Here is a 19,712-nt window from a genome sequence, read left to right on the forward strand (position 1 = left end):
TGAGGACCTCAAATCCTATGACAACAACATCATATAACACACCATTCCTATAAAAGAAAATCAAAAGCCTTTCAGACAAAAACTTAGGAGGCTTAATCCTGTATTTTTACCTGCAATTGAAAAGGAAATTCAAAGGATGTATAATGCCAAAATAATTGCACCAATCATATTTTTTTATTGGGTCTCAAACTTGGTGCCAACTAGGAATAAAACTGGTGAGATCAAACTCTATGTGGATCTCAGAAACCTCAACAAAGTGTCACTAAAATACAATTACCCTCTTCCCAAAAATGGACCACATTTTACAAAGCGTAGTTGGAGCACCCAGAGTCTCATTGTTGGATGGGTTTTTTGGTTATAATCAGATCTTGGTTCATTCAGATGACCAACCAAAAACTGCCTTTACTACTCCTTGGGGCACATTCATGTATGTGAAAATGCCTTTTGGACTAATGAATGCAGGAGCCACTTTCCAAAGGGCTATGGATATAGCCTTTGCAAAAGAAATTCATGATTTCCTTATGATATATCTAGATGACATCACTGTATTTTCAAAATCTCATAATCAACATTTGGATCATCTAAGGAAAGTTTTTATTAAATGCAAGAAATATGGAATTTCCTTGAACCCCAAGAAGTCTTTATTTGGGTTAGAAGAAGGAAAGTTATTAGGTCATATAATTTCAAAAGATGGTATATGAATAGACCCTGCTAGAATAGAAGCCATATTACAGATACAACATTCGAGGAACATTAGAGAATTGCAAGCTTTCTTAGGGAAAATTAATTTTCTTATAAGATTTATTTCTAAATTAGTAGAGTTAATTAGATCACTGAACAATATGCTGAAAAAAGATTCGAGCATAAAATGGACTGTTGAGGCTAAGAAATCCTCTGAAGACATTAAACTAGCCTTAACTAAAACACCGGTATTAATCAGTCCTAAATTTGACAGAGATTTCATCTTATTTTCCTTTGCTTCTAAACACACAATCGCTGCAGTTCTATTGCAAAAACATGACCAGGGCTATGAACAACCTATTGCTTTCTTTAGCAAAGCCCTAAGAGATGCCCCTTGAAATATAACATAATGGAAAAACAAGCCTTTTCTTTGGTCAAAGCCATTAAGGATTTTAGGGTATACATCTTATATTCTCATATAGTGGCCTACTTTCCTAATTCAGTAGTTAAAGACATCCTAACTCAGGAAGGTCCAGATGGAAAGAGGGGAACGTGGATCGCCACTACTCTAGAATGTGATATAGAAATCAAACCAACTAAGTTAATCAAGGGCCGAGGTTTAGCTAACCTCATGGCTGAATCGAACTGTCATGCCTTGGATATAAACTTTATTGCAACAATAAATGATGGAGAGGAGATGGAGACTCCACTCATCAACCAGACCTTTATTGAATCACCTTGGTATGCTGATATCATTTACATTTTATTGAACCTACAAGATCCTCCTAAATTATCTAGGACTAAAAGTAGATTTTTGAAGATGAAATCCTTAAAGTTTTGTATATTAGACAATGCTTTGTTTTGGAGAGATCATGAAGGCATTATTCTCGATTTCTTATTAAAATATGAATCTGACAAGGTATTACAAGAGTTTCATGGAGGTGACTATGGAGGACACCTTTACTGGAAGACCACTGTAGATAAAACTCTTAGAGTTGGTTTCTACTAGCCTACCTTGTTTTCTGAGGTTAAGAAATATGTGACCTCCTATCACAAATGTAAAATTTTTGAGGGAAAGAAAAAGATTTTACCTTTACCCCTCAAGCCAATCTCTGCTGAAACACCTTTTCAACAATGGGGTTTAGACTTCATTGGCGAAAATCACCCACCCTCCTCTAACCAACACAAATGGATCCTCAAAACCACATACTACTTCACAAAATGGATAGAGGCCATACCTTCAAGGCAAGCCACAGACACTGTTATCATAACCTTTCTTGAAACCAATATTCTATCAAGATTTTGATGTCCAACTAAGCTCATTATTGATAATGCAGCAGCCTTTAAATCCAAAATAATGATATATTTCTTCAACAAGTATCATATAACCTTGGGTCATTCCAAAACCTATTACCCTCAAGGAAATGGACTTGTAGAATCCTAAAAAAAAGCTTGGTAAACATCATCAAGAAGTTACTAGAGGACAATAAGAAAACATGGAATAAAAAGCTAGTCAATGCCTTATGGGAAGACAGACTAACCACTAAGAAATCAATTGGTACTTCTCCCTATCAACTAGTTTATGGGATGGAAGTTGTTTTTCCATCTTCCTTGGGAACACCAGTGATGAAGTTTCTTCAAGAATTGTAGGTTGAACCAAATAGTATCCAAAGAAGAATCAACCAAACAATTCATCTTCAACAAACCAGGGAAGAGGTCTATATCAGGTCTCAAGTTGTGCAGGAAAGGATTAAAAAGATTTTTTATAAGAGAACCAAGGTTGAATATTTCTACCTTGGTGACAAAGTACTCAAGTGGGATTCAATAAGGGAAGTCAAAGGTAAACATGGGAAATTTGATTTCCTATGGAAACACCCATATGTCATTTATGCTTTTAGAGGTAATAATGTTTTCTTCCTAAGAGAAATGGATGGTACAGAAGCAGAAGGTGGGCCAGTGAATGCTCGAATACTAAAACACTATTTTGAACATGGTTACTACTTTCATTTTACATTGGAGCATATTTTATTTTCAAAATTGTAGATTGGATTAGATGGTGATTTTTGAAGTTGAAGGCCATAGAGAAGGCCCTAAGCTTTGAAAGATTCACTGTCATAAGTATTAATAATGCAGAAGCATAGAGGAATATTTTTCAAGGTAACATCAACAACAATTCAGGGGCTATTGATCTACAAAGTTCTTGACATTTCACTAGAAAATGCCATCCCCAAGTGGAGCCACTGTTAGCTTCCTATACCAATAGGAGTCATAATTTTGAATGACTAAGGTTAAGCCTTATAATATTTTACATACATTTGCTTTATGAAAATGTTTTCCATATTAAAAAATTAAAAAATGTAAAGAGGATATGTCCTAAAAGAATAATCAAAGGAAAAAAAGAATAAGAAAAGGTAAAAAAAATGAAAATATATGAACCTGAAAAGACAAAAAGAGACCATGAAAGTGAGCAAGTCAAAATGCCACTACTATTTACTTTTATGCATAATAAATGACTGTGTGCAGCTTATTACTTATGCCACAATCCATGATAGTCAAAATGTTTAAACTTGGCTAGTTCATGTTTTAAATTTTATGTTTATAGTAAGAGAATAAAATCTGACCAAACAGTGTAATCTTGGCAGATCATTAGATAAGTAGAGTAAATAAAAGGAGCTCATCAGTTTAATCTGAGCCCATGGATGATATAAGGTTAGAATTAGATAGCTTACTTTGTAAAAGAAAAGAAAAAGATTGATAAAAGTTTTCTAGCCTAAATGCACCCAAATAAAGTGAAGAAAAAATGGTAGGGTAAGTAAATGGGTAAGTAGTGGAAAGGTTGCAGAAATATCATGTGATTACGTAAAAGCACTTATGTCATTGTTTAAATGCATCTTTCAAATATGCATAAGTAGTAAAAAAAGAAAAAACAATGGATCACAATATGGTTTATTTAACATCCCCTCATTCATTTCACCCCTTTACTTCACTAATTTCCCATAAATAAGTTCTAGTACTTAAATCCTACTTGTCAAAAATGCTTAGATAATTTCTTTGACTTTTGGAGGGACCAGACCCTTAGCTTAATGACTTAGGGGGACAAGTACTAGAACCCCCTTCATAAAATCCATTTTCCCTTAGTTCCCTAATAAAATCACACTTTCCTATGGTTGACATCAATTACCTAGGAAAACTGGGAACCCCCATGTGAAACCCTTTCATACAAAAAACCCACGAAAAGCCTTTTTCCTAGGTATAAAGCTAAATGCACAAATTTTTACTTTACCCTTGTACAAAGGAAAAATCCACTCCCCCATCGTAATTTAATATTAATTTCTAATATTATTATTATATAAATTCCCCAAAATCCCCATTATCCCATATTAAATTAATTCCCTTGTGTAATTACACCCACCCTTAGCTTTCATAAAAACTAATAGAAATTCCCCATACCCCGATATAACTTTACTTAGTTTACATAATCCCGGTAAATTTAAGTTAATCCCAGTATTAAACTCACCCGACTCCCTAATTCCGCAATTAAGCCCGACCCGATCATTTTAAACCTCCAATTTATCCCTAAACTAATCCCGAACCACCGTAATTAAACCCCTGGGCCCCCCATCAACTCCCATCATTTCCCCCCGCGCAGCTCTTCCGCCTGATTACCGTTGATCATCACCCCTCCCTCATCCAATGGCGCATATCCATATTGGGCGCGCCTGATGGCTAAACGTTAACAACGCGATAAAGTGGTTTTCCCCAACCCCGTGGATGCTACATGTCAATCATTATATCACATTGGGTGAGCCCTCCCGAATACTGCCTGCACAACAAAAGCGGTGTGGCGGCCTTCCAAAACTGCTTCCCCCACATAATCGAAAAACCGTCAACTATTCATCCGAACGTGAACTCGCCAAAATTAATTATTTTTTCTATAAAAGGTCACAAAGCCCTCTTTCACCCTTTTCCCCATGCATTCTCTTTGTAAACTCTGTAAACCATTGTAATCCACGCGAACACCAAATTTACCACCAAACTTTCAAGACTTCTCCATAAGACGTTGCACACAACCCAGCGAACTTTCCAGTCTGTACCAAGACCACGCCAACCACTGCAACTGCTGTGAACCACCATTTTAGAACCAATTCACACAATTCTAAGTATTATCACCACAAATTACCCCTTGCCCTTGCAAGTTTCAAAACCTTTAGCTTGTGCAGTGTTTTGATTTAAACAATTGAGTAAAAATACTGCCAATTAAAGAAATTTCTTGCCTAAACCCTCTAAAAAATCCCAAAATCTTTGATAAAACCCCCCGAGTATAATTCAAACCCACAAGAACTGAATTATGGCTTCCCCTATTGCCACGGACATTAGACCCATTACTACTCCACACTTAGACCTGGAGCACCTTCCCCTAGACGACAGGGATTTCAAAATCAAAGACACAACTGCAATAAAGCTACTGCTTAAAATTCATTATCAACTTCTACAAATTTCATCCCTACAGTATCTATAGTAGTCCCTTCTACACTGGTAGCTTCACTTGCACTAACAACTCCACCTACCATAGCATTTCCAGTTACAACAGAGTTTACAACAACAGAAGGTACATCACGAGAAAAAGCAACAGAATTAGTTAAATCCATGGAAGAGATGTCAATTTAGGCTACAGAAATGAAAAGACTGAAGGAAAAGGTAGCAAGTTTAGAAACTGATTACAAAATTGCACAAATTATAGAAAAAGAAGAGGCAAAAAAGCCAACAGGATGAGTGTAAAGTTCAAAGCCTTGGAAAAGGACTAACTTTAGAGAAACCCCTTGGACAGGCCAAGGAACTGTTATGGGCCAATATCATTGACTCCATCAAGGATATTTGTCCATATAGTTATGTTATGCTTGAGTAGACATAATTGATAAAGATAGCTACAATAGCTATTCAAAAAGTCAAGGAGGAATTGGGTCAAATACCAAAAGCCAATAGACTCGTCCACTTCCTTAATAGAAAAAACAGATATGAGCTTCAAGAGCACAATATAGAAGATAGGACTGAAACCATCTTGGAAATAAGGAAGGTCCTTTCCAAGAGAAACCTAATGCTAAACTTGGAAGAAAAGTGCCACAACATGCAGGTGGCCATTGATAGATTCATGGTCAAATTCCAAATTTTGAGGGAGAAAGGATTTCCTAGTCCATTGGTCATCAATGAAAAACTTATGAGACAACTGGACTATGATAATAGACTTAGGCAGTTGGCTAAAGAACAAGCTAGAACTTCATCTATAAAAGCACTGCCAATAGGAAATGTTTTGTATAACACCTTTGAGAACTTGTTTTTTCTCCAGCATGAGATTAAGCACTTGTTCATCACTAAGCCCAATTTTTCCAAGTACACTGAAGCTGATGAGATATATAGGTGGATGATGAATGTTAAATTGCCTGATGCAGAATGGTGGGAGAGAATGATTTATTTACTGTGAGAAATTTATAGCAAAAAGTTACTGCATAGTAAAAATAGAACAGCTAGGTAAACAGATGAAAACAAGGACATCATGTTTAAAGACTATCAGGTGAAAGGTAAAAGTCAAAGAAGATTCGAGCGTGAAAGACCACAACTGCAAGCCAGCACAAAGAGCTACAAATTCAACCATAAAAGCCAGTAGTACCACATAAAAAGGGACAGCATGAAACAGTTCAATAGCTATGTCTATCTTCTTGCAAGAAGATATTTGTATTTCCTAGATTAAATATCAAGTTATTTTGAGATATTTTGTAATAATTGTTTGTATAAATACTTCACAATTCGAAGTATGTAGAGTGGATTCTTAGACGTTTCTATAGACTTTCTTGATCAATAGACTGTAAGCTATTGTATCACTGTTTGGACCTGCAAGCTGCATTAATGAATAAAGACAAGACATTTCACAGGATTCATGTGTAGAGCAAAGTATAGACAAGTATTTTCTCTTGTGTGGTCATTTTTCTTTAAAAGTTTTTCCACAATATTTAATGTATCTGAAATCTGAATGCTATAATATGGAATGATATCTCAGAATTTGCTTCATTGCACTCTGTTTTAACTATTATTCATTTTAATTTTTTCTTCTAATTATCTAAGTTAAGGAATTCTTGATTGCTCCTTAGTTTAGGTAGTCTCCCTGTAATCTATAGCAAAGGATTCTTAATTGCCCTTTGCTCATGATTATCCTTTGTTCCTCTTTTTAATCCCGGTCTGAGAATTCTTAAGTGCTTTGTCACCCTGGTTAAGATAATTTCACCCATCTGGCCTAAAGACCTGCACTTTACTCTGTTAGCTTTCCCTTTGAACACTCCCTTCAATGAGTTAATTCTAGTTCTACTACCCTTCTTTGACTCCATATCCCAATAGTCCAGAGACCATCCAACCTTCAATACAAATCAAAACCCCCTGAACTTTAAGAACTAGCCTAAAATCCCAGCAAACAAAGCTAAATCATATAGAGAGAACCCTCTCTGAGTCATAGGTTGGCTAGAGCCTATACTTAAAAGATTGGTTTGTGGTTACCTCAGTCTTTTCCTTCTTCTGATAACTTCTAGGGAAAAATTTTGAGTGCTAACACTGTGCATCATGATATGCCTTGACTGTTTTGGTTCTTAACCTCGTTATATGAGTAGGGATATTGATGATAGCTATTGATGTTATTGTTATGTAGTTGTGGTAAAGTTGTGTGTGGTTGCCGCATGTGGATGTTGTTGCCATGAGTTAGAGATATGGGTTGGTTAGTTTATGTATATGCACATATTATGTCATATTGTTCATTGATGTTGTTTACATTTTTGCATATTGTTTTTGTTGCTAGAGGGTAATTGTTGTGACATGCCACTCTAAATGATGATTGTTTATGATGTTGCTTATTGATGATGTGAGAGACATGAATACTTGTTGATGTGCATTACTATTCAGCCATTTAGATTTTGGATGCTCTAGTGTTTGCATTTCAGTTCTTGCTGATTTATTAGATAGAGTTGACCCTTTTCCATTGATGTCAAATGGGGAGTGATAGTAGAGGAGTTTGGTCTCGAGATTTTGTGTGTTTCCATAAATTCCAAAGGGGTAGATTTTTGGAATTATGGAATGCATGGTTCCAGCTAGCTAATGTTGGCATTAGTTTATGATGCCAGCTAGATCATGTTGCCATTGATGTAAACCATATGTAGCTTAGATGATGCATTTGTGCCATCATTTAGCATGGTTGTGTTATGTTGTATAGGCATTGATTTGGATATGTTGGCTTTAATGTCAACCTTTGATGATGTAGCTTGATCGTAGTATTGTGGTCATGGAGGAGTTATCTTATATTGGCATGTGTTGGCATGTGCATTGATGTCAATTTTGTGATGCCAAATTATTCATTGATTTGAAATATTGGAGATGCTACTACAGGTGTTAGAGATGATTGCTTAGTTGTTGCATGTTGTTGAGTTGGCACACTTGAAGAGTTGGCATACTAGGTATTCATCTAGGTCTTCATGCTTATGTTCATGGAGATGACTTGTCACAGTGATGTTTGGCCTCATGATGATGATGATGATGGTGTTGAGATGTTATAGTGGTGTAAACATGTGTTGCATATTGTGCAGGTGCTTGTGGAGAGTGGAGGACTTGTTGGAAATCATGCCAAACCTTGTTTATTGGCATTTAGGTCAACTTGGCACTGACACTAAGAGAAATATTTTTCCTATTTGTAGTGGTCTCACAAGGCTTAGTAGATTTTTGGAGGCATGGACAGATGCTGGAGAAGGTGATCCAATAGGTGGCAGATATTTTAAGTATAGGTTCTTATGTTTTTCCATATACTCTACCCCAATCAAATGGAGATAGGCTTATGTGTGTGGTTGAAGGGCTCCAACTACTAGGAGACTATTTTTTGTGTGAGGTTATAACCAATAATTTCTAGTCCTGTGGGTGTGGTTATGGCTTAACATGGAAATTCCTCTGCACTCCTCATGCACATCTGGAGTAATTCGACTTGGAAATATCAATAGGCTTCTAGATTAATTGAAAAAGGTCAGAATTGGTTTTAAATTTCTTCCAATGAGTGTGAATTCATTTAGTGCACAAGTAATGATGGCTGACGATTGATTTTTTCAAATTTGTGCATTCTTGATCCTAGGCCAAAGGTAAATTTCTCCCAGCATGTTTTAAGTTCATCACTTTGGAGCTAACCGATGGTTGATGATTATATATGTGAGTAAGAGAAGGTTGCATAAAGTGAATATGATTTAGACCTATTTGTGAGTTAGATTGCTTCATTATATGAGTTCTAATGGCAGCAGAATGAGCATGTCTATTTGTTGAAGCAGTGTATTGATTTAGAACTTCATATTGTAGATCAAAGATGTAGAGAGTTGTAGCAGAGTATGTTGGTCGAAATGTAGAGCTTGGTATAGATTTAAGTTTGTGACTCTCACATTTGCTTTTGTAAGAGATACTGGTGCATTTGGTAGATAACCATTATGTTTTATGCTACTAATTGTATTATGTAGAATTTATAGTTTCAAGTGAGGGTTTGATATTATGGTTGAGTGTGAGATTTGTTTTTGTTGTTGGTGATATTACTATTCAATTTTTGTTGGATGGATTGTGGCCACTATCTTCCTTGAGTGGAGAGCATATGATTGTGGTCATTTTAATTTTTTCCTTTATGGTTTCTTGCTGCTGAGAGGATGATTGCAAATATGAATCTGAGTCGAGTAGAGTATCTTGGATCTAGTGTGAAAATATATCAAACAAGGTCCACATAGAGTAGAGGAGAAATGACTTCATGAGAGTGGAGCAGTGATTTCAAAGATTCAATGAATGCCACATTTTCTCCATCCAACTAGATTTTGATAGTCCAATCAGAGTTCGGTGAGGATCATTGATCATGGTGTATTTCAGTGGATAATAATCCTTAGATCTGTGTGAGAACATAGTCTTCTAAGATGATTAGTAGAATCAAGTCTCCAAGTTGATGGGAGTCAACTGATTGTACATAAGGTCGAGTCTTCTAGCTAATGAGAATAAGCGAATCTATGTAAAATACTATTTCTTGACATAATACAGATTTAGAGTAATGTAGTAGCAGTAAGGGTGGTTTTTTCTCCCAAAGAAGGGCTTTCCACCATATATCTTGTTTCTCTTGTGTGCATGTGTTTTTGATGTGTTGTTTATTGTCTTTCTCATGGCTATATTGTTCTAGTTTCTTGTATGGTTTATGTTGATGAGATAATCTAATGTGTTGCTAGTTAATATATGCATGATTCAGTAGAGAAGTTTTAATTGGAAAAAATTATTAAGAAGTCATGCTCGTGATTCACTTCCCTCTAAGTGGTGCTCAAGTTTACCAATAGTGTCTATAGTTAAGATTTAGTTTCAAATTTTCATTTGATTGATGTATTTTTTTTTCTTCCTCTTTGTTGAGTATTTCATCAAATTCAAGTGTATTTTTTGCTCACTTTTTCTTTCATTTGGTGGTGTATTTGTTTTCAATCTGTTGTGGTTGTGCAAATCATTGCTAGAAAGGTTTTCTTGAGTGATTTTTATCTAGTATTATCATCATATTTAAAATTAATTGTCCTCTCTCATCCCTTGGTAGCTTTTCCTTTAGTTAAGGTTAAGGGTTTTCGACCTTTGTACATCATTGTTTTGTCATACACTGAGCTGCAACCGTACTTTATATGCATTGTCTTTTTGGATCTTCATTTTCTTTATTTACTTCCTTTTGAGCTCTTTTGTTTGAAAAATCCCAAGTCTTGTTCTTTTGAGTGTATTGTGTTCTTTATTTCTTTTGAGTGATTTTTTTTTGGGTTGGTTTCTTGGGTCTGTATTATAAACATAGTGAATTTCATAAAACATTAGTAAGAGTGTTGGAAGAAGTTGTTTTAATTGTAAAAGGAAAAAATTGTTTGCCCTGCTATAGTTAGATTTCATCGAATTGAAAAGTAAATTGTGCATTTTCATATAGTTTCATTAGGGTGTTACAAAAAATATTATATCACACCATTTGAGTTTCATTCCATTTCCCTATTGAGTAAACAATAGCCTCATAAAATGAATTATTTGATAAAATTTATTTAACTTATGTTTTCTTTTTACTAGTAGCATACCAACATTAGGCTAAGCTAGGGTCTTCGAGTAGGACTATGAGGTAAAATGCTCCAAGACCTAGAAACAAACTTAGTATCTTCAGGTAATTTTCAGTGATACGGTCTAGGAAGCTCTTCTAAAACAAGGGTTAATTAGGACACCACACTTGAGCCTTGGTGGAATGAATAACCCTCTTCATTAGACTCGAAGGTGTGGATTGTGAAATTTTCACTTATTACAAATAATGTTATTAGATTTTTTTGTTATAGAACTTGGGGGCCACTTGAGAGGAGTACACCACGATTTGAGGGATCTTTCAAGGGGGTTTTAGACTTTTTTTCTTACCCTTGCATTTGAATTTGATCGACGACTATCCTCCTAGGACGTGTTATTGTTGGTGGTAACCATAGTGGCCTTTCCTTAGGATATTTTTCACAGGGTGACAGGGAAGGGTTCATCCTCTCTATAACTGAGGCAAAATTCAAGCAAACTCACTCGATATTCCCGAGGGTTGCTCCACTATTGATTCTTTAGTGTGGGTAATTGGGTCAAGTTTAAAAGCATAATTAAGAAGGTACCTGTTATAACTTTACTAACCATCACTTCACTTTCAACCTATGACCTAATCAGGTAGGCTATGATAGTGGGAATATCCCTCTTCTACCTCTTATTTTGTGTGTGCTTACCCTTAGGGATTCTTTTATAGTGTTTTTTTTTTCAAGTCACAGTTTGGCCATAGTGGTGAGTTACTAAATCAAATGGATAATAAATCTATATTCATTGTGGATGAATGAATTAACCATCATTCTCGTAGAATTTTTGGACTCTCTCCTTAGGAGGAGGGTCCACCACCAAATAGATGTAGATTGAATCAAACATTGGAAAACTCAAACCATACTCAGGTTGGGCGGATAATCTTGGTCCTGGGAGGAATATTCTATTACTGTCAAGGTAATCGATGAAATTATCTTTCCACACTTTAATTCACCTTTGAATGGCGATCTCAACCCAGTTCTAGTACATTTAAGACATGACGGTAGTGAGCCTTATTACATTCAAGTTCCTTTCATGGCTAGTGAAAACATTTCTTCTTCTATGGATGGGTTAGGTGCTACTTTACCTTTTGAATCTGCAGACTCCGCTACCAAATCATCCCTACCACCACTCAATGTGGAAATATCTACGCCTTCTTCTACACCTCTCACTTCTTCTTAGGGCATGCCACCAGTCACATTTGTAACCCCGTCAAGTTTTCCATATTTATCTGTGCCTTTTCCTTTTGGAGCAAAGCCAAGATCTAGCTAGCCCATGGGAGCTTGGATATTTACTCTTGGCTCATCTCACCCTATAGTTCCTAACTTGGGTATGGGAATATTTACTACGAGAAGCATGATGGGAGGATTATCCATTACCTCTAGTCAACATGGGGACAACTTCGCTTATGGGGGTACTTCTCAACCTAGGTCAAGTTATATGTTTGAAACAACACATTTCTTTTGTAGCTTCCTTTTTCTTTGGGGGGTCTATTATATATTTGGTTACTATCTCCATTAGTACCATTATGCCTATGAACTCTAATTCTCACAGTAATTATCCTACACATGGAGGTCCTTTCTCTAGTGTTGGGTATAATCATGTGGGCTGTCAAGCCTATGGGGGTCCTTTGTTATGTGGGGGAACCTTCCCTGGAGGCATAATCCTTAAACCTCATCTACTAGACCAGGATATCAAAATCATGATATGAACTACAACCTTGGTCCTAATCCTTCTTCATTTAATTATGGGATGGGGGGACCTTATAGTCCATCTAATGGTTACAACCCTTATGATTCATATGGTAAACTACAAATTCCTTTCCTTAGACCTCTTGTTTTACCTGATTTAGATAAATTGACCAATGATCGCATCTATCATGATCCTAGGTGGCCACCTATGTCGGCCAAGTTACCATTTGATGTTCCTAATTTTGAAGGGAAATGTCAGGAGAATCCTTTGACACATATCACCATCATCCATCTATGGTTCTCACCTAATTATTTGGCGGATTATTTTATGAAGTTGAGACTTTTCAAGCGTACCCTGATAAGGGATGGTTCCAAATGGTACATCGAACTTGATCACGCGTCATATAGTGAATTTTCTTCCTTAGCTAGAACTTTCCTTAATCAATTTCAACTATTGAATTAGGCTTCTATGATCCATATCAAGTTTGAGAGAAGATTCTTTGGCGAAAATCACATCTAGATGCTTTAGTCAACGCGTTTAGAACCAACCATTGTGGTTCATCATCAGGACAAGTTGAATGAACAGATCTTGCATTGCATATTAAATAACCAGAGCAGAATATCCAACGACTAAATTTCATGACACAAGTAACGGCTATAATGACTAACAGCTAAGTTTGACCAGGGAACGATTAGTTTGATTCGAGGCATGGTCTCAAGACTGAAATTTATTCTAATTTCAAACAAGATGATGCCACCCACATTTATGAGCATATCCATGAGTGGTGAAGATGCAAGAGGTTAGTATGAACTAGACCCCCTCACGATGTTCTTAAAGACTAGTTCACCCATTCCATTCAACCATAGATTTCCAAGGATGTAGGTATGATTGGGGAAGCTACTAATGAGAAAGATATTTTATGTGCTCAACACCTTGATTTGATTTATTCTCATGCAAACACTTTGTATAAGATTCTTCCCAATGATCCTCACCCTTCAATAAACCTACAACAATCCAAACCTGGACCACACTCTGATGGAGTGATTGGTTCTCTATGCTTTGATATTGTTATCCAATTAGCTACTCAACTAGGGAAAATAGTGGTCAATTTAAATCCTCGGCAAGTGCTCTTGGATCTCAACAAGCACCCACTTCTTCTAAGAATCCCATCGAGGTTCTTATGGTAAAGTCCATGCCACCTAAGAATTCTCAGAAACCTAGCGAGAAAGAGAACAAAAAGAATAAGTAAAAGCATAAAATTTCTTTACAGAATCAACAAAACCAACCTACTCAGGGTGGCTTCATGAGTGAATGATGTCATAATATTAATTTCCCTTGCAATATTTTTGAAGGTGAGCATTTAACTCACGAGTGCCCACATATGGATAAAGTCCATCATCTCCTTGCACTACCAACAACTTCCCAGCATCCAGTCATATTGACTTATCCATTCCCCACCCAACCACAAAAAAATGGTTACAAAGGTTCCTCAACCTCTGCAAGGGGTAAATGGGGGACCACAATTTCACCCTATTATTATTAATGCACAAATCCTTATGTGTCAACAAAAAGTTAACGTGACTATGTGAGTGAAATATTATGGCCTTCCTAAGTCAAGCTCTACTTATAAGGACTCGACCACCCCTATTGATTTTCCTAGACCTCTCATGTTAGATAATCTTATAGAACCAATATATCTCCCAGCCAAGGGTGTCATCTAAAAGTCAACAAATAGCCCCATTGCACGGGCTTCCCATCACTATAGTATCATTTAGGACCTTACCCTAGCACCATGTGCCATGTCTTCCCTTGAGGTTTTGCATATTTTCCCTTAGCAATGCAGTGCCTCATTCACTACCATTAGAGGGGTGGATCCCTTAGAGTCTAGTTTGATAAAATTTGATGTTGATGCTCCTCGTCATATACTCTTCCATCATACTGCCTTTCATATCGTAGTGTGCATATTTAATCATGATGTATATCACACTTTGGTGGATTAAGGTTCTTCCACTTGTGTCATGTTAGCATCATGCTAGAAATATCTCAGGTCTCCACCACTCGTAAAGTCTAGTACCACTCCACAAGCCTTTGACATACACCATTTTGTGCCTCATGGGGTTCTTTCAAACTTTTCCATCAAGTTAGGGGCCAATATTTCTTATGTTAATGTTGAAGTTGTAGATGCTCTCTTAGATTATAATATGCTTCTTTCTAGTAGTTAGTTTTATGCCATGTGCATTATTGTGTCTTCAGTGTTTTGTGTGCTTTGCTTTCCCCATTAAGGAAATATTTTCATGATTAATCAGCTTGATTATTGTATACCATCAACCAAGTCTACCACTATAGGTAAATTTATGCCATTCATTAGAGATAACCATGGAAGCTATGAGATTGTTGGGGCAAGAGATTTTAAACTATCATCTCTTATTGGAGTTTTTTCTTTAGCCCCTCCCAAAATTCCTTCTTCTTCTACCAGTGCTCCAATGCACATGATCTCTTCTATCACCTATGGATCCCATGTGTCACCCAACCCTTGCGAGGTGTTTTCCTCTATATATGTAGATAGGCATGGTGAAACTTATGTCACCTTTAACAGAAGAGATTTCCTGCTTGGAAATATCATACTCCACCTCTTCCACATGAATCCCTCAATGACGAAACTTCTTCTCAACAAGTCCTCTTGGAATTCATGGATTCACATATTTATCATCCTAGAAAGATTATGCCTATTGGTCCCTCTACTCTTCCCAATTTGAAAAATAAAATATTGAATTAATCAATGGGAATCTCCTCGAACCTTCTTGGAACTTCCACCCATGGACTGCCTCAAGCCTTGGGTTTTTAATTCCAAACTTGTCAATTAATTTTCCAACTTGTATCCCCTTTATGTCTTCATATTCCTTGTCAAGGAGTTTCACTAGCTCATGAGACCACTCACCCTATATGTCATCAGGTCATTCTTGATAAATGTATGGTTCAAGTTTTTCCCTACTATCATCAACCTTTAGGAATCGGGCAGTTCTACTTTTTACAGCATGGCTCCCTCATGGTGCACCATACAGTACCTCCACTCCTCCATGAGTTCATGTATGGGAATCCTTGGCTTCTGCCTAGCAGTCGACACACCTTGACATGACCTATCAGACCGAGTTATGCGTGTACATATTATACATAGGAGTGTGTTGTTTTTATCTCTTTTTTATTTGGTGTGTGGTGTGAAAATTGTTCTAGTACATCACATATGCCAAAAAACCAAAGAAATTGTAAAACTAAAAAAAAATCAAAACATTTGGTTCTATTTTTTCGCTTATCCATGCTTTATTTCTTTCACTATATGATTTAACCATGGGTCTATTCTTTCTGGATGGTTTTCGTACTATAGGGTGGAAATTTTATTGCAACATCCATTAGACCTTAAGTGTGTTTCGCTTGAAATTGGAATGTAGGAGTAGGTCATATATCATCGTCTTCATTGCATGAATGATTTTCAGTGCCATTAGTGTGACTTAGGTCCAAAGCCATTAAGTTGCAACATTAGCCTCTCCCTTATGCACATTGTATCTTGGTGGTAGAGCCTACCTGTGCATAGATTCCCTATTTTAGAAACTCTTTACCGTGTTGTTGTCCATGCAATGTTTCATTTATTTTCTTTTCAAAAGTCCTCTTTTTGACTTTCCATGGCTTAGAATCTAAGCCGCATTTATTTCTTTTTCATCACTTTATAAGCTTGCCCTCGGAGGATTCAAAACTTTATCCCTTGTGATTGCCACATTTTACTAGCCTATTTATGCATGATGATCCTTGGTTTTGTTTTTCTACTGTTGTCATCCTTTTATTCTCCTACCATGTGCTTTTGCTTGGGGTTTTACCCTTTCTTGGAGGACCTGATAGGATGAGTGGTCTTATTTTCCAACCTCTTTTCCTTATTATTCTTTGATAAGTTCCATCATACTAGTACCTATGTCTACCCTTATACCACTTATTCCTCTCGAACGAGCTTCCTTTATGCCTTTCTTATGCTCATTAAAACTTGAAAGGCACCGAGCTCCTTTTAGCCTTGTTTTCATCCACGTTAATTAATGAAAATGTCTAGTTCATTTTGGTTCTATTTTCATGACTCTGTAAACTTATGAAAATTCCAAGGTTCTTTTTCCATCTTTTCATGCTCGTAAAATTTATAGGAAAATCCTGAGTTCCTTCCGTATTTTCCAGCTTGTTATGTAAATTAAAAGTCAACGAGTGACCCCTTTTCCATTCACAAAGCTCTTTAAATAGTGAGAAGAGTAAGAGTGTAATTTTATCTCTTTTCTTGACTCCTTAAACTTTACAAAAGAGAAACCTATTGAGAATAATTGTCTTTTCATTCATGCTCATTAATCCATGAAGGAGACTAAAAAGAGAAAATGGGAAGCGAACATTTATTTTTATTAGTCATCAAAATGGAAGTGTCAGTTGTGTCACCCTTGAACATGGCACCTATCTACATCATTATCTTATAGTTGGGTTTCAACTTTCCTAGGATTTGTACCATACATGTGAGTATATTTACTCGTCCAGCTAGTTACTCTTCTAGTCACTATGGAGTGTGCTTCAATTCCTCATTTTTTGTTTCACAATATCATGTTGCACTCATTAGTCATGCTACCAAGTCACTTTTTTTTCATGTCATTATGTGTTGAAGGGAAGTCTCAACCTATGTCAGCCATTTGTAGTCCTTATTGACCCTTTTGTGTTGGTCATTCCTATGTCATTTGTACTTCATCATCTCATGAATTTATTCATTTACATCACCTCTCTGTTTGTTTCATGCCAATTGATGGGGGATGCATCAAGGCCCTCTTTCGATGGTTCTTCTCTTATTGAGTTTATCTCATTATCCAGGAACTTGATTTAGGAACTAGTAGTACCTTGTAGCTTGCAATCCTTAGTGGTAGGGTTCCTCATGATCAACAATGGGTTTTCCTCATTGACTCTCAATCAATCAATTCCACAGGTGTTTTACATCAAATAATCTATTCACACTTAGTGGACTATACTAGGTACCTTGGGGTCCATTTTCATCATTGGTGAGTCACCTCACACCTGTTAACAATATACCTCATTGATCAATAATTAGGTGGTTTCTACCATGCTCTACAACAACACATCTATTCACATGTTATAGATTCATACCACTAGGATTATGTGTAAGACCCTAGAGTATGTTCATAACACTCTTATATGGCACCCTTCCCATCTTGCATTCGAGTTAGTATCATTTATGTACGTTGAGGACTACTCGAGGGCACATCCTCTATTATGTTTCCATACTCCTACTTATGTATATCGTGGCATAGATCCACACTATATTTTCTAGTGGCTATGCTTTATTTGATTGGTTACATGGATCCACTATGTATTTTTTGTGGCCATGTCTTAGTATTTCATGCCATGGATATGCAATGTATGTTTCACAATCATCTTCAATATCTCTTTATGACCAAGCATGGGTATGCCTACCTTAGGGATCTTATTAGCACAATTTTAACTCCACCACTTGAGTTCCTCTAATCCAGCTTCACATTCTTGGCTCCTTCCTCCCATTTTGAGATTTTATTTTTTTTGTAATGCATTTCAACCATCAGTTTCTCTTTTGGCCTCATGCATTAGGGGGCATATGTTATAACACTATTTTCCACTCCATTATAGTGAGATAAACCCAAGTTCATCTTACCTTGGTTTTTGGATAGAATGTATCCCCTTTCACCTTTTATTTTCCTTATGTGAGATTTATTCCATTTGGAAAGGGTGGAATTAAATGATTGAGTTATTTCTCATAATTATTTTGTCATAGTTTTATAATTATGAGATAACAATTATTTCATAATTGAGATAATTGAGGAAAATATCATAATTATGAAAAAGGTTTCTAGAGTTTTCCATTCCTAAGGAGATCAACTTGAACCACTTGTGTATGAGTTGGCTAGGGGTCCATTGATATTGTAGAAGTTTACTAACTTCTCAAGCCCCTAGTTGTCTAGATACATTCTCCCAATGATAGAATGAACCTATATAATCTCACCAAGAGGAAATGGGGGAATATGGAGGATCCATATTATAGTGCAAGAGCTCTATTACATTAGGAGAAGGAAGCCAAGCTACAAATTATAGGAGAGGATCTTATTGCTTGGAGGTACACATATTTTGTATTGATATTTTTTATTAATAGATCTATGTTCCTTTCCCATATCTATGATCTAAACATGCTTTATGCTTGTTCATGTTGTTTTTGGACTAATAAGCCCTATGTGGAAAGAAATTATGGGTTTGTTTGGTGGTGTATGTGTGTAGGGTCTTGTCTTATTCCAAGAGGAGCAATATCTTCATGTACGAGTGTGTTTTTCTTTGCATCAGGCCCAAGATACTTCATTGGTTTGTGAGGGTGCCTAGTACTAGCCCTCAAACCCTTCTTTTGTAGCACCTTGTATGAGTATGGAGTGTTCTTTCATGTGTAGGAAGGAATAAGGACTATATACTTTGATCTCTTTTCATGATCAAACAATTACATATGGGTAGATCATCATCTAATCTACTAGTTTAAAAGTAGCATGTTGGCTTAGGTGAAATTTTGATGTAACATCTATTGTTGGTCACCACTACTACGTTCCTAAAAAATTAAGCTAACTCACATTACTTTCTCCTTCTCTATTTCTCATGAGAGCTAAGTGAACAAAGAACATAAGTATTTTAGAGACATCCCCTAGTCAATATAAAAAATTATTACATTTAAAATCCTCATTTGGGGACTAGTAGGAATCCCTAGATTCCAGTGATCCATACTATGAAACTTTGATATCTAGATCATATATGTTGTTCAAGACTAGCCACTTTGACTATGAAAATGGAAATTTGTTGTCATTTTGGTGGAAGAAGGCAAAGAATTTCTTGACAAGTGATTATTACATAATGTTTCTTATGATTGATGGCTTGACTAGTCTCTATCCAAAGTGTTAAACAACATTGTATTCTAAGTACTTCTTCAAAATATATAAGAATTTATATACACCTTAAATTTAATTGAAAAACTTCATTACCTAGATAGCCCTATAAAGTCAATTCTAATACAGTTGATCAATTACTAATGGGTGACTTTCACCTATTCATAAATGACCTAATCTAATATTTTAATAAATAAATGTTTAAGATTTGTTGTGTAAGTA

Source organism: Pinus tabuliformis, chromosome 8, assembly GCF_031772625.1.
Source record: "Pinus tabuliformis cultivar Carrire ecotype Pingquan chromosome 8, CPIR1, whole genome shotgun sequence".
NCBI classification, from domain to species: domain Eukaryota; kingdom Viridiplantae; phylum Streptophyta; class Pinopsida; order Pinales; family Pinaceae; genus Pinus; species Pinus tabuliformis.